Consider the following 13,097-nt stretch of genomic DNA (forward strand, 5'->3'; position numbering starts at 1 on the left):
AAGAAAAAACAAAATTTTAAGCGAAATAATTCTTAAATACGGTGACATTTCAATCATTCGTCTGCCATGTTTTCATTCTTTGACAGGTTAGGCATCGAAGGCACAGACCTATCCGACGTTCAGCCACAATTGAAAATTGTTTAAAAATATTTCAAACGTAGCCGTTAAATTAATCTAATTAAATATTTTTAATTTCACGATCCATAACTCCCGCGGGAATAATAGTGGCATTTGTCCTTCAGTACACCTGCATGAAATTAGATCTTTTTCGAGCAAGTGTGATGAAAAGTAACTAACATCTTTCTATGTAGTAGGCCCGCCCTACGCTTTGGTCTCGGACCGTCTAGAACGCAAAATTACTAGTGTAATATTTTGCCTATATCCCTTTTAGTCTACATCGCAAACGGTCTAGAACACAAAATGACCACTTATAGGTAGGTTAGGTTAGTTAGTTATCTTTTAATGGCCGAAGGCCAAACCGCACAGAAATAGGAGCCCCGCTAAGTTAAATCGACGATACGTAGATAAATAAAGGTCTAAATAATTGTAGTCATTTTGTGTTCTAGACCCTTTGCGATGTAGACTAAAAGGGATATAGGCAAAATATTACACTAGTTATTTTGTGTTCTAGACAGTCCGAGACCAACCCGGCCCTACTCTACTACATACCTGGCCTTACTAAGTAGGGTGATGTTCTGCAACTAAGTCAGTACATATAGATGTACGCTAGTTAGATATACCGGTAAATAGGTTATTGGTACTCAGTAATTAAATATGCCAAAAATAAATAGCTGAATACTTCTCTCTAGTAATTCATAATTATGAAGATACAATAAGCCTACAGCCTACAGTTAATAAGAATGTTTACATAAATAATAAAATTTACTAATTATCATCCAAAATTGTATCTAAAGAAATATTCTTATTAAATATATATGAAAAATAAAATAAAAATAAACATGCAAAAAGATTTTCCACATAGGCCCCGACGAGATTCGAACTCGTGATCTCCTGTTTACTAGACAGGCGCTTTAACCAACTAAGCCACGGCGCCACGTGTGGACAAGTCGAAATAGTCGGTCATGTTATCCGGCTGAGTAAGTAATTTGTAGATAAAAATATGGTTACGTAGAAACATGGTAAGATTGCTCATATATTTAACCATTTTCTTCAGTTTGATAGATAGATACATGGAATACTTATTGGCACACCGCAGTAAAAGATACAGTTAAAAGAAAAATAATTGATTAATGATAGATGCAGACAACAGTCTCTTCCAGACAAGCTTAGGGTAGCAGTTTGATTTACTTTTTTTTTATATATAAAAGAAGTCACGTTTAGTCGGTGTTGTTGTTTAATGTTTCACAATTTCATAGCGAGCAAAACGATTTATCTACTGCGCATCTCTGCGGGTTTCTGCATTTAAATTTTTAAAGAGGAGTGCTTCAGCAGTCTCAGAAAGATAGAATACGTGTGGTTAAATTTCCACGAATACATATAAAATTTTCAATAGACTTGCAAACGAGAATCGATAAAGCAGAATCTGTCATGTGACGGTATCCCATTTACGATTTCATTATAAAACTTGCTTGTAATCAACTTAGTCTGAATTATCAATAATCCACGGATTCCTAAAAATATTCACTTAATTTATTTAAACTATATTCGCGTGACAAAATGCTTAATTTCGCAGCTTCATACGTAGCAGTCGTGGCCGAGCGGTTAAGGCGTCTGACTAGAAATCAGATTCCCTCTGGGAGCGTAGGTTCGAATCCTACCGACTGCGAAACTTTTTGCATTTTTTTATTTTTCTATATTTCATTATTGTCTAATACGTTCGTTTCTGCATGTCCATAATGGCTGTTTTTATTGTGTTACAGCATTGAAGGTATTTTATGGCATTGCATGCTTATCTAATTTTTTTACGGTGGCTTCGGGGACCTGTCAGTGCATTTTTTTCGGTTAGCAGAAGGGTCGGCTAGGAGCTGTAATGGCGTATAAAAAGCGCGGCCCAGTGTGTTTGCTTTCGATTAATTAAAGAGGGTAATTTAGCGGTATGTGCGGCTATTAAAGGTTTATTTGTGTTCCGTACATGTGTGGGGGAGGATATGGCACGAAGTGCTTCAGCGTATTATCGTTAATTCTAACAATGTTTGTAACAAATTTAATTACTGAAAAGCGGGTAGTATTTGAGAGGATGGTCTTCTCGGGGTTTCTCATCAGTGTATTAAATTTTTACCAACAAAACAGCTGTTTTGTAGGTAAAAATACACTGATGAGTGATGACTGAACTAAATAGTTCTCGTTAAAACAGTATTTTCGGGTGATAGTTTTATATTTTTGTTTATTATTTAACCTTATTTTGATTATTATTGTATGTCTAATTTTGAACAGTACACTCAAACTCAAAATAATTTGATATACCTACCTACAACATGTGATGTGTTACTGAACAATGTACAACAGCGGTAAAGGAATCGATGGCGGTAGGTATTAATAAATTAAACTTGTTTCTTTTATTTCATTCGTATCGGTTTAAATTCTTGCAGATTGAGAACGCTGTAACCTCCCCTCCAAGAATCTCTCATTGTCATAAACTTCATTACCTGACTCGGCACATTCCACGACATCGACAATTGATTCACGCCGTACGCAGGACGGTAATGAAATCGCAGTTACCTTTGACAGGGTGCAGTAATGAAATCGTGGTTACGTTTGCCGGCGGGGAGAACTGCCGCCGGGAAAAATGTGTCAAACGCCGGGCTATTCACTATCAGTTCTTAACAAGTCGATCAGAGAGCTCAGTACATAGTAAAAGAATTAAGTAAGTAACACAAGACTTGAATTAAAAAAAGTTCCTTAGAAAATAATGTTTCAAATTTCAAGGTCCTACTTCCAACGGTTTAGGCTTTACGTTTTCTGTCAGTGTCTAAGTACGAGTATTAGTTTCATATACAAAGATTATGACTTATGACAAACTTATTTACTTATATCCCGTATAAATAACAGTATGACATCTAAGGATTGTAACTATTGTAAGGCCGCATATAAAAATGCAAATGCTACAGGGTCCAGTTAATATTTACTCGTTTTTTTAAATAGCTTAGAATTTCGATTCGGCAAACAGTTTGATATAATATCATACATATACATAAAACAAACATTTAAAAAATTCGCTACGCCTACGGATATTCTAACTTTCCCTGTTCTATTAGGTACGTATTCTAATTCTAAATTATCAATTCAATTTAGTACTCTAATTTTTATGTCTTTACTTTATGGGGAGATCGAGGAAAGAACTGTAATAATTATAACGAAAATATAATATGACCCCAAGACATAATAAAGCTTCTTTCCGCGCAATCTCGATCACTCCGGGCACTAAAACGGAGGGTAATGAAGTTCTAGTTACGTTCAACATCACATCAGGGGTAGTAATTACTGATCGAGCTTTGTCCCGAGATAGGGCAGCCGCGATAGGAGAGCGCCTTGTTTGATTGGATATTGCGGATTAGGATAATGTAATGAGATTGCAGGCTTGATTGACGGTGAGGACTTAGGGCAGTTGGGAAGGAAAATATGAGTAAAATCGTGTAAAACTTTGCGCTTCATGCGAGTGCATCTTAAAACTAACTATTTGATATGCCTACTTTGTTATTAACTACAGTTTTGACTTGATAACGTTATTGCCGTTTTTTGAAAGAATAACGAGCTGGCAAACAAAACGTTACTAAACTAAGTATCTTCTGGAGCCAGAAAGTTAAAAATATCAGTAGATACTACCATTGTTATGTCCCTCTTTTGCATTAAAACCGATATACCAAATATATTTTTATTCAGAAATAATTGACCTATCATTTTTTTTATATGAGGTAAAAGTGCTATTTTCTTTTTGGCCGGTTTCGCTTTTAATTAAATAAAATTGTAAACCCAATATTTGTGTCAATAAATTTATCTAATGTGTGTAATAAACATTTTCATATGAATCTCTCTCGTCTTAATTATTTTTTATTATTGCACTGTCTTCGGTATCAATTAACAAAAGAGCTACTTAATTAACTGTCTTATAATACAGTCAGTGGATTGCTTATCATAACTTGTATAAGTAGAAATATATTTAAAGCCATTTTCTTTTAATTAAAGAGAAAAGTAAGTGGGTTGATGATTTTTTCGCGCCAGGGGTGCAAATGAAAAATTCCTACGCGCACCTGGTGACAGCCCGAATTTGTCTCGTCTCCTAATTCTCAAAGCTCGGACCTAGGATAAGTTCAACTTGAGATTCATTAAAATTATATGTATTCAGAGATCACACGTACACTGGTTTATCTAAGCGACGCGATTATTTTAACTACCTCCGCGCCAAAAGAACTGGTATAATTACTCCAGCACCACTCGAAATGTAAAACGAAGCGCATTCTACAAAGTAATATTGTGAATTTTTAATTCTCTTAATAAAAAGTCTCGTAGTTATTTGCACCGCACACCGACTAATGGGACGTCGTCGCCTCTCTACAAAATTTTGTCGTAAAGGAATAAGTAAATATATAAAATGTAAAAATAATATGCAGCAAATACGTATAACGAAAAACGGATTTTGCAATTTTTCCGAATACTGAAGTTACTTCAATAACATAATGTTATATAAATATTATACCTATGTAGGTATCTATTTTCACAATCCCCACCAAGTTATTACCTGTTTAATCACTATTCACAAGAGTAAATTAAGTTCATATCTTATCTTTTTCCTATATTGTAACATGTTGAAATAATAGTTTCAAAGCCGACTGTAGTTTCGGTGTTGTATTAAATAGCACGGAAGTATTTCAATTAGGTGGTGTAATACCACTGTTGGTGATACTTAATATTAAAATACAAATAAATAAAATAAAATACGCCAGGTTACAGAGTTTTATAAAATATTTATACACAAAAGACACACATTTCCACTCAGACATTTAGGTACATTTCAGTGTTTGTCGGTGCTGTAAGATTTGAAAGATGCGTATCTCCCCCTGGGCCCTCGGGACACTGGGACTCCGATTTCCTATTCCCATTTCGTAGTGCTGTGAATTAATGCGGATTTTAATGAGTGTAGTGTATGTACTTACATATGTATTTATAAGTTTTTCTACAACTTAGCATCAATGATTAGGATGATGTCTCATAGTAGGTAATCCAAAATCGGTCACATTCAGTCTGAAAAATAAAACATTGTAACGATGTAGTCGTTTTTCGTCAGTAACTTACCTTGGTCAAAAAATTCGGCAAAAGGGGCATCTTTTCTGTGGAAATTCTGAAAGTTAACCAAATGGCTATATTTTACTAAGGATCTCAACATGCAGTATTTAAGAATTAGAAGATCAGATCATGTCTATAAGGGCCCATTCTGAAAGCCAGGCTATAAAAGGAAACCTAACCCTACTACAACCCTAACTAGTTAAAGTATGTATTAGATACAAAAAATATTTAATTTATTAGTTGAGACCCTATCTGACTAAGCATTATTTAGGTACGTACTTAAATTATATGTATAGATAAGTAGACTCAAAAAGGAAGAAATTTCTTCCTTTTGCATTTAAAGCAATGTAAAATATGAATACCACGCATAAATTGTCACAAACAATAATTTACTCCAACCGGAATCAGAAATAAAACAACACGGACGTTAAAAAACACAAAAATCCATCATCAAACCAAATTATGACGAGTATATATTCTGGTCAGAATAAGCAACAATAAATCATAAAGTTTAACGAGGCGCAGTGGATAAAAACAATAAGGCGAAATCCGTAATTTCGGAGGGAAATCGGGAAAATGCGGGAGCAGATTGATGGCGCCCTCTGCCGGAGAAATGACGCAATTAACGTTCAGTTTCATGCCGTATACGAGTAATAGCAGCGATATGGGCGCATTATTCACGTGCACTTTGGGTTTCTAATTATTGGTACTTCTAGGGTATGAAAATTAAATATAGCCAGCACTGCCAGCAGCAGAAATAACTAAGCGCGTAAAGTGTTTAAAATTGGGTGAATTGCAAAAGAAAGTAGGTACCATCAGCCGCAAAAGTGCATGGGCATGGCGAATTTATCAATGAATTCATTTATAATTTTTCCATGCAATTTTGCAGCTCATTTAGGGTGACCAGATCTGATTTCCGGTTTCATGGGACAAATGCATTGAAAATACGGGATTCGAGGCTAAAATACGGGACAGGTGTTTTTGAATTAAATATACCTAAACATTAATTTTTATATTAAGTACTAAAATTTGGCCATATCAATTAAATAACCTAAAACAATTGCTAAATGTCTTAATTTAAGACTAAAAAATATATAAATATTGTAAAACACTACATTTTTTATATTATCTGGAAAGGAAAATGAGAAATAATCAACTACCTACCTATCCTAACCCATACATACAAACATTGATTTTCTTTATGAACTACCCTTAAAACAATCATAATTAAATCAACAATTTGTTAATTATTTGGATTATTTGTTATATGTCTATGATAAGAAAATTTGAAGTAATCTACTAAATAACAGATTAAAACAAATTCTGACTTTACCTATTTCATTGGTAACATTGGTAACCTTTAAAACAATAATATATATTAATAAACACCACAATTTGTAAATTATTTGGAAAATGTGGAATGATCAACTAAATAACCGCTGTGTGCGAGAAAATAAATATTGTTTTAATAGGTCTTTTTATCATTAAATGCCATTTAATCATGAAATTACAGGACAATGTACAGTCCCGTATTGGTTTCGCCAAATTACGGGACAATGAAAAATTCGTGCCTGAGATACGGGACAACCCGTAAAAACGGGACATCTGGTCACCCTAAGCTCACTGTACGTTATCAACTGTTATGATACGACCTCGACAGGACTCGCAGTGCATCTCGTGCGCACCAATAAGTGCGAATTAAGATGGCTTTTTATGACATGACAGCAGAGCATTTCGCGCGCACTAACAAGCGCGAGCGGTCGTATCACATCAATATATTGACATATAAATAAGGACGGGCCTTACGGGCAATAAGAATGGGGCCAGTACAACGGTGTCACGCACACGAATTCGAGCCAATCGTGCAGTCTAACGCCACAACGCGATTGGTTGATGAGTTCGCATTACGCGCGCGATTGGTCGACAATATGATATGTCAATGTATCAATATGAAAACCATAAACCATAACAGATTTTAAAATCGGAAACCGCTCCTGTTCTAGTTTCAAGCCATAATTAAATTATGCTTTAAAGTTTGATGAAAACCTCAGAACTCATTAAAATAACGCAGCCATTGCGTAAACATCTCAGTTTGAAAGTCATTAACGCGACTAATGAGTCCTGAACGAAATCGCGATCAATCACCGCGCGTCAGGTAGCGAATCAATCATTTTTAATCAATTCATTTCGTCGGAATTACCGCGCGATTGAAACGCGTGATTTGCATAAAAATTTGGTTGCGAGTTTAGCAAATGTTGGAAATTTTCGGGTGACTCATTAAATACGGGGTGGATTTTTAGCCTGGTTTGTTGTGGTTACCAGATTGGGATAACAATGTGTGATGCAAGGAAAACTTTCCAGTTTTTGATTTTCTAAACGCGCAACTATAACCGCTGTATCTATCAATTTCCTTGATAAATGAGTGACGGATTGAACGTCATAATCGCGGCAGTAATGCGGCGGTGACCCACTCATTTTATCAAGAAGATTAACAAATACAGCTGCAACGCTGCCGCAGTAATGTCGTAACAGTAATGCAGCTGCAGTTGATATTCGAATGTCACCTTTACTCTTAGTGACAGGTTATCACCTCTATGCTTTGCTAGTAGCAAGTTGTCGCTGAGATTCAAGATGGCGGAGGCGTCTCGAGAATATTTTTTTGTGTTTTGCTCATTAATGTTGTTTTTTAAAAGTGTAATTTTTAGCTTATTATACAGTGAACTAACGTGGAAGTGTGCAGCTAATGAAAAACTAATCTTGTAACGCGTTTTACCATGTTTTAATCAACACCCGGCAATCCATCGTGACTTTTAGTAATAGTCTCTTCACTAAAGCAACTACCGAACAACGCCATGATTTGATGGAGGCCAAATTTTAAAAGAAGAAAAAGTTGTTGACTAGCAACTAAGGGTAATATCAACTGTCAATAAATAAGTTAAGAGGCTGTCAACACCCAATGTCCTTGAAATTGATGTTACTTAAACAGTTTTTTAAGAAAGACTATTTGTTTTAGTCAAGTAAGAAAAATATATGTTTATATTAATTATATTTCAAAGACCGTGGTTGTACTCGATACACGATTGAACGAAATCGGCTCGATAGAAAATAATTGCAAAGATTGGTCTTAAAATCACAATTAAACGGTTTTATGTCTTTATTGTTTTGACTTATGGGTCTGCAATTAAAATCACAATTTCAAAACATTTATATCTAAACCGTGGTTGAGTAAAATATTACACTAATAATCCACTTTTTTTTATTTAAATATTTTTCTTATTATTCCCTTGCCCAGGCCCAGTAACATGCGACAGTGCTATCTCATTTACTCCGATACAAATAGACAGTGTGCGCGCTTTAGGTATTGACAGCCTCTTAAGTACTGATTGAGACTTTAAAAGCAACGTATGTATTTATAGTTATTATAATCTAATCAATATCTGATGTAAACTATATTTGAGGTACTACATTTGCTACAGGTTGCCTACATCATCACAAGTTGTCGGTTGTCGAACGGTAACCTCATCCTGAAGCATGTACTAACATCAACAAGGAGAGACTTCATTTAACTCATGGCTTTACCTCACACTTAGTCGTAGGGTCGACACACTCAACATAGGTATTTAAAAAATATACACTTCCCTTTATTGCTTTTCTGGAGTAGTAAACGAGTGAAAGTGGATTTTTTAAATCTGTTTACCTACTTTTGGTGTTTTGGTGGTTTTTGGATCTGGAGCATTTTTTGGGGGAGCATAGTAAACCGTAAACCTGTCTAGATTGATTTACCTTCTTGTAACCACGTGAATAATATTGTTTGTATTACTTTAATGGAAAATTTCGCTTGCTCAGCATACAGTTTTGCACATCACAACACAATGATTACAAATAACATTCTTCAATGTAACGTACATATATACAATGATAATTAATATATCTCCACATCCACATTCAAATTCACTTGTATCGGCGTTCCAAAATTGAAGCGCCTACTTAGTACAAATTGTCGCGCCTTTGCAAACGAGAAATGTGGACGTGCTTACGAGCTCCCCTGCACACCGAAAGAGAAAGGACAAGCTTATGTTTGACAACGAGTACGACAAATATGAATGGTAAGCGAAAATTAATCAATAAAAACAGATTTCATTACCTACGAAATTAAATAAATATGGAAGTTTTTTTGTGCTTATTATGTATGAGTAAAACCTATCTATAGTTATATAATATCATTGCGTATATACTGGGTGTTTCCTGTAACACGAGCAAATAATTAAACCTAATATTGTACTCCTAAAACGATATAGCTTTTGAATAACAACTTTTAAAAATTATGAAATCTATAGATTTTAACTTTTTCATACAAATTTAATATTATTTTCAATGTACGCTGACATCAGTAAGTGTGACGTTGCTTGTCACGCTTTAAACATAACAAAATTCGCAATACATTGCGTCTTAGAATTAACTTCAATGTGTAATAAAAATCAAAACATAAGTTATTTTTCAATGTTGTTGAACAAATGTTGGTCAGTTTGAGGAGTACAGCCTACAGTTTAATTTATTGCTCCTGTTTCAGGAAACACCCGGTATATCTAAATGCTCACATATTCACTGTAAAATTTGTAAAATGACGCATAGAGAAGAGACCGATCAACTTCGTAACTATTGTATACAGATCTATATTATAAAAAATACAGTTCATGCTTTAAACGTAAAATACTGTCAGCCGCAGCCTAAATCTTCGATTTCTGCTGCCTAAGCTGTCAACGCTATCGCCTCGTTTGCACCCTTCATCTTTGCATAATAGACGTTCGGTTAATACCGTCGGCACGGGCCGTGTAGTCAACAACCTAGCGCGAGCGTGCCAACTTTGGAACCACAGAAAAAAGAAAACTAATTTAGATCTATTCTGATTGGAACCAGATCGCTTATCATAATAGTGTGATAGACTCGATACTTGAAGTTGCACTTGACTACTGAAGCGGTCAGGTATGTTCATGACTAGAAGAAGAGAAGAATTCCTTTATTGTTTACCGTGTCAAACAAGATGTTAAAATAATACATAGTCACATCGGCTACCCTCCTGTCCTCTCCTGTCTTCCTGTCCTTGTGTGTAGTCTGCCCTCGAGTCCACTCTAGTCTGTCATCTTCGAGATCTAATCATGGAAACTGTCAACATGTCTTTCTATCAGCATCGACTCAGCTGACAAAAATATGATGATGGCGAGAGTTCCCAAAGCTGTGAGGTGTTTGCATTTATCTATTAACCTGACAACGCACTTGTAGTACTAACTTGCAGGCGTCCATAGGCTGCTGTGTCAGTTTATCATACGTGTTTGCTTACCGCTGTCGTAAATAAGTACTACACGTAATGGAAAAGCACATTTAATATGGCTCTCCAGAGTCCTCGACTTGCTAATGCACAGTAACCGTTGGAATAACATTCCCAGTTTTGAATATCGACTCTTCGCTTACACACCCTCTTATCGAACTGAAACTTATCACTGGAAAACTTATTCTATTTTGATTAACATAAGATTCACTTTACAAGTTTTGAGATAAAGAAATAAGGAGTATTAAAGAGATAGTAGTTGATATCTCAGGATTAAAGGAAGGGTTATCGTTTAAATCATTCTATGAAATTTTGTTTTCATCCTTTCAGATTTAGAGTTATTTTTTGCCGATCGTCTTTTGACAAACATTTCCACCGTATAATTAGATTTTGTTTTTCTTTGAGTTTGTTTTCAAATTGCGCCAGCATTGCGGGTTTAATTTTATCAATATTAAAGGAATTGCAGAATTGATGTTATCTATTTATGAAGCATTTATAACTTCTTAAGTAAACATTATCCTTTTCAGGTTTTTTGGATCAGCCAGTCTCCTGTGTACGTAAATAATTTTTTCATCATTTCCCAAATTGCCGTTTTAGCAAATATTACTTTTAGGTATATGAAGATTACCCATGATTACGTATAAAATACCAACCACAAAAATCATCATCACCACTTTCTGTAAGTATAAATTTTTTTCGTGCAATCCACGCCAACATTTGCCTTTCCACAAAAAATCTGTTCAGTCAGAAACGTTAATGGTCTACCATATTGTTCCAAGTTTTATTTCTTTGCTTGTTTTGCAATACTACTTAGCTGAGTTGGGTTGTTCTCAAGGATTACCAAAACAATCATTGAGGTAGCCAGTAAAAGAAAGCTACTTGTCGGGGTACGCGAAAAACGAAATTACTACGGTTAGACAACCGTAGTAATTAATAAGTCGACAAAGCGAAGTTAGGTCCACTAATGGTGTTTATTTCATGTGTGTTAGTCCATTATTTTACACGATAACTTGAGAATACCCGTATTATTTGACCAATGTTCATGACCTGTCAAGAATGTAGTTCAGATAATTACAATTTATAAGTTTGAATATGAGAGGGATTGACCTGAAGGTTAAAATGTTAGAGGGATGAAAATGTATGTGTGTGCCGCGAGGTCTCTTTTCGAGGTTCTTTTACTTAGTGGTCACACTTGCAGTCGAGGTAAGATGTATTGTGAACGTGAGTTGGTCTTTTTGGGCGGCCGGCTCGCCCGATGGTCGTCCGTCGCCGCTTCATTAACCTAAAACCAGAGCTGCGATGTGCAATGAAGATGGGACAGAAGCTGGGACAATTCAAGAGAAAAATTAACAGAAAATGGGTTCTCTATTAAGTTTTAACTAACCAGTATTGTAAAGGGTTAGTAAAAGTAAGGCAGTAAGTATCATTTGGTAGTTACCTGTATATATTTTATATCTTTATTGAAATAAAACTGTTTAGTTTATTCTAGTTGACTCCATTTATACTTTACGTCACAATAATGCTACATCTAGAGCATAAAATAGTCAATTAAGTTACGTTAAGTTATATTAGCGACATATTCAGTATAACCGTATAACAAAAGGACAAGAGAGTAAGAGTATTTTCTGCAAATAATAAATAATAAGGGTTCTTAAAATTCAAGGGCTAAAGTAACAAAACGAGACGAAATCTAGTGGATTTTGGTGAAATTCGGTATAGAGATAGCTTGAGGCCCGGGAAAGGACAGGGTAGTTTTTATGAATCATTATTCTTACGTTGATGAAGTCGCGGACAGAAACTAGATTGATAGGTACATACGATATCATATAGAGGACCTCTAATGGAGGTGTAAACTCTTTTCTTCAAGTTCAGCGCGTCATAGAAACCACATTCTCTAGGAATGATGCTTGAAGCCAGTGAACCTGAATAATCAGGACATCGGCCCGTCGAGCATCCTGCCTCGATGAGACTCAGACACACGTGCTGCAGCTTATATACCTAGGTAAAATTAGCTAAGTTCGACAATGAAAAAAAATAAGACCTTTGTCTTTTATGAAATAAAGAACGGATAAATTGCACAAGATATTGGTGTCTAGCAAACAGTGTTGGCCGACCGTTAATTAGAATATTACAAATAGAACCGTAAACCGACGGTTACAGTTAACTTGCAAATTGGCAACAAAATGTGTAAGTAATTCATAACATTGACATCATCATCATCTGCTTGCGCCATCTTTCATCCGGGGTCGGTTCTCCTTGTCCGAAAATAAATTCATAACACAAAATTTTTACTTTGTAATCAAACACTGAGATACGAGTAAAGAAGCTGACCAAGATGAAAGTAGGTACCAATTTTGCAATACCACCCACGGCAATACAGGATATAGAACAAAGTGAACAAACAAATTCTTATTATGACTCTGTAAGATGTTCTAAAACACGCAAGTCTTTAAAAACATGTTGCGTATCTGAAAACCGCTGTACAAATTGCAAGCTCACCTCAAAGGCGTAAGCCGCCACCGGGAAACCC

The 13,097-nt window shown here is 35.3% G+C and overlaps 2 non-coding genes across 2 annotated transcripts; one reads left to right on the forward strand and one right to left on the reverse strand.

Annotated features, from left to right (window-relative positions):
* Nucleotides 1-980: 980 nt before the first annotated feature.
* On the reverse strand, nt 981-1,054 carry Trnat-agu (transfer RNA threonine (anticodon AGU)). Its single transcript has one exon. It is a non-coding gene; the product is annotated as a tRNA-Thr (tRNA).
* Nucleotides 1,055-1,704: 650 nt separating this feature from the next.
* On the forward strand, nt 1,705-1,786 carry Trnas-aga (transfer RNA serine (anticodon AGA)). Its single transcript has one exon. It is a non-coding gene; the product is annotated as a tRNA-Ser (tRNA).
* Nucleotides 1,787-13,097: the final 11,311 nt, after the last annotated feature.

Source organism: Cydia pomonella, chromosome 6, assembly GCF_033807575.1.
Source record: "Cydia pomonella isolate Wapato2018A chromosome 6, ilCydPomo1, whole genome shotgun sequence".
NCBI classification, from domain to species: domain Eukaryota; kingdom Metazoa; phylum Arthropoda; class Insecta; order Lepidoptera; family Tortricidae; genus Cydia; species Cydia pomonella.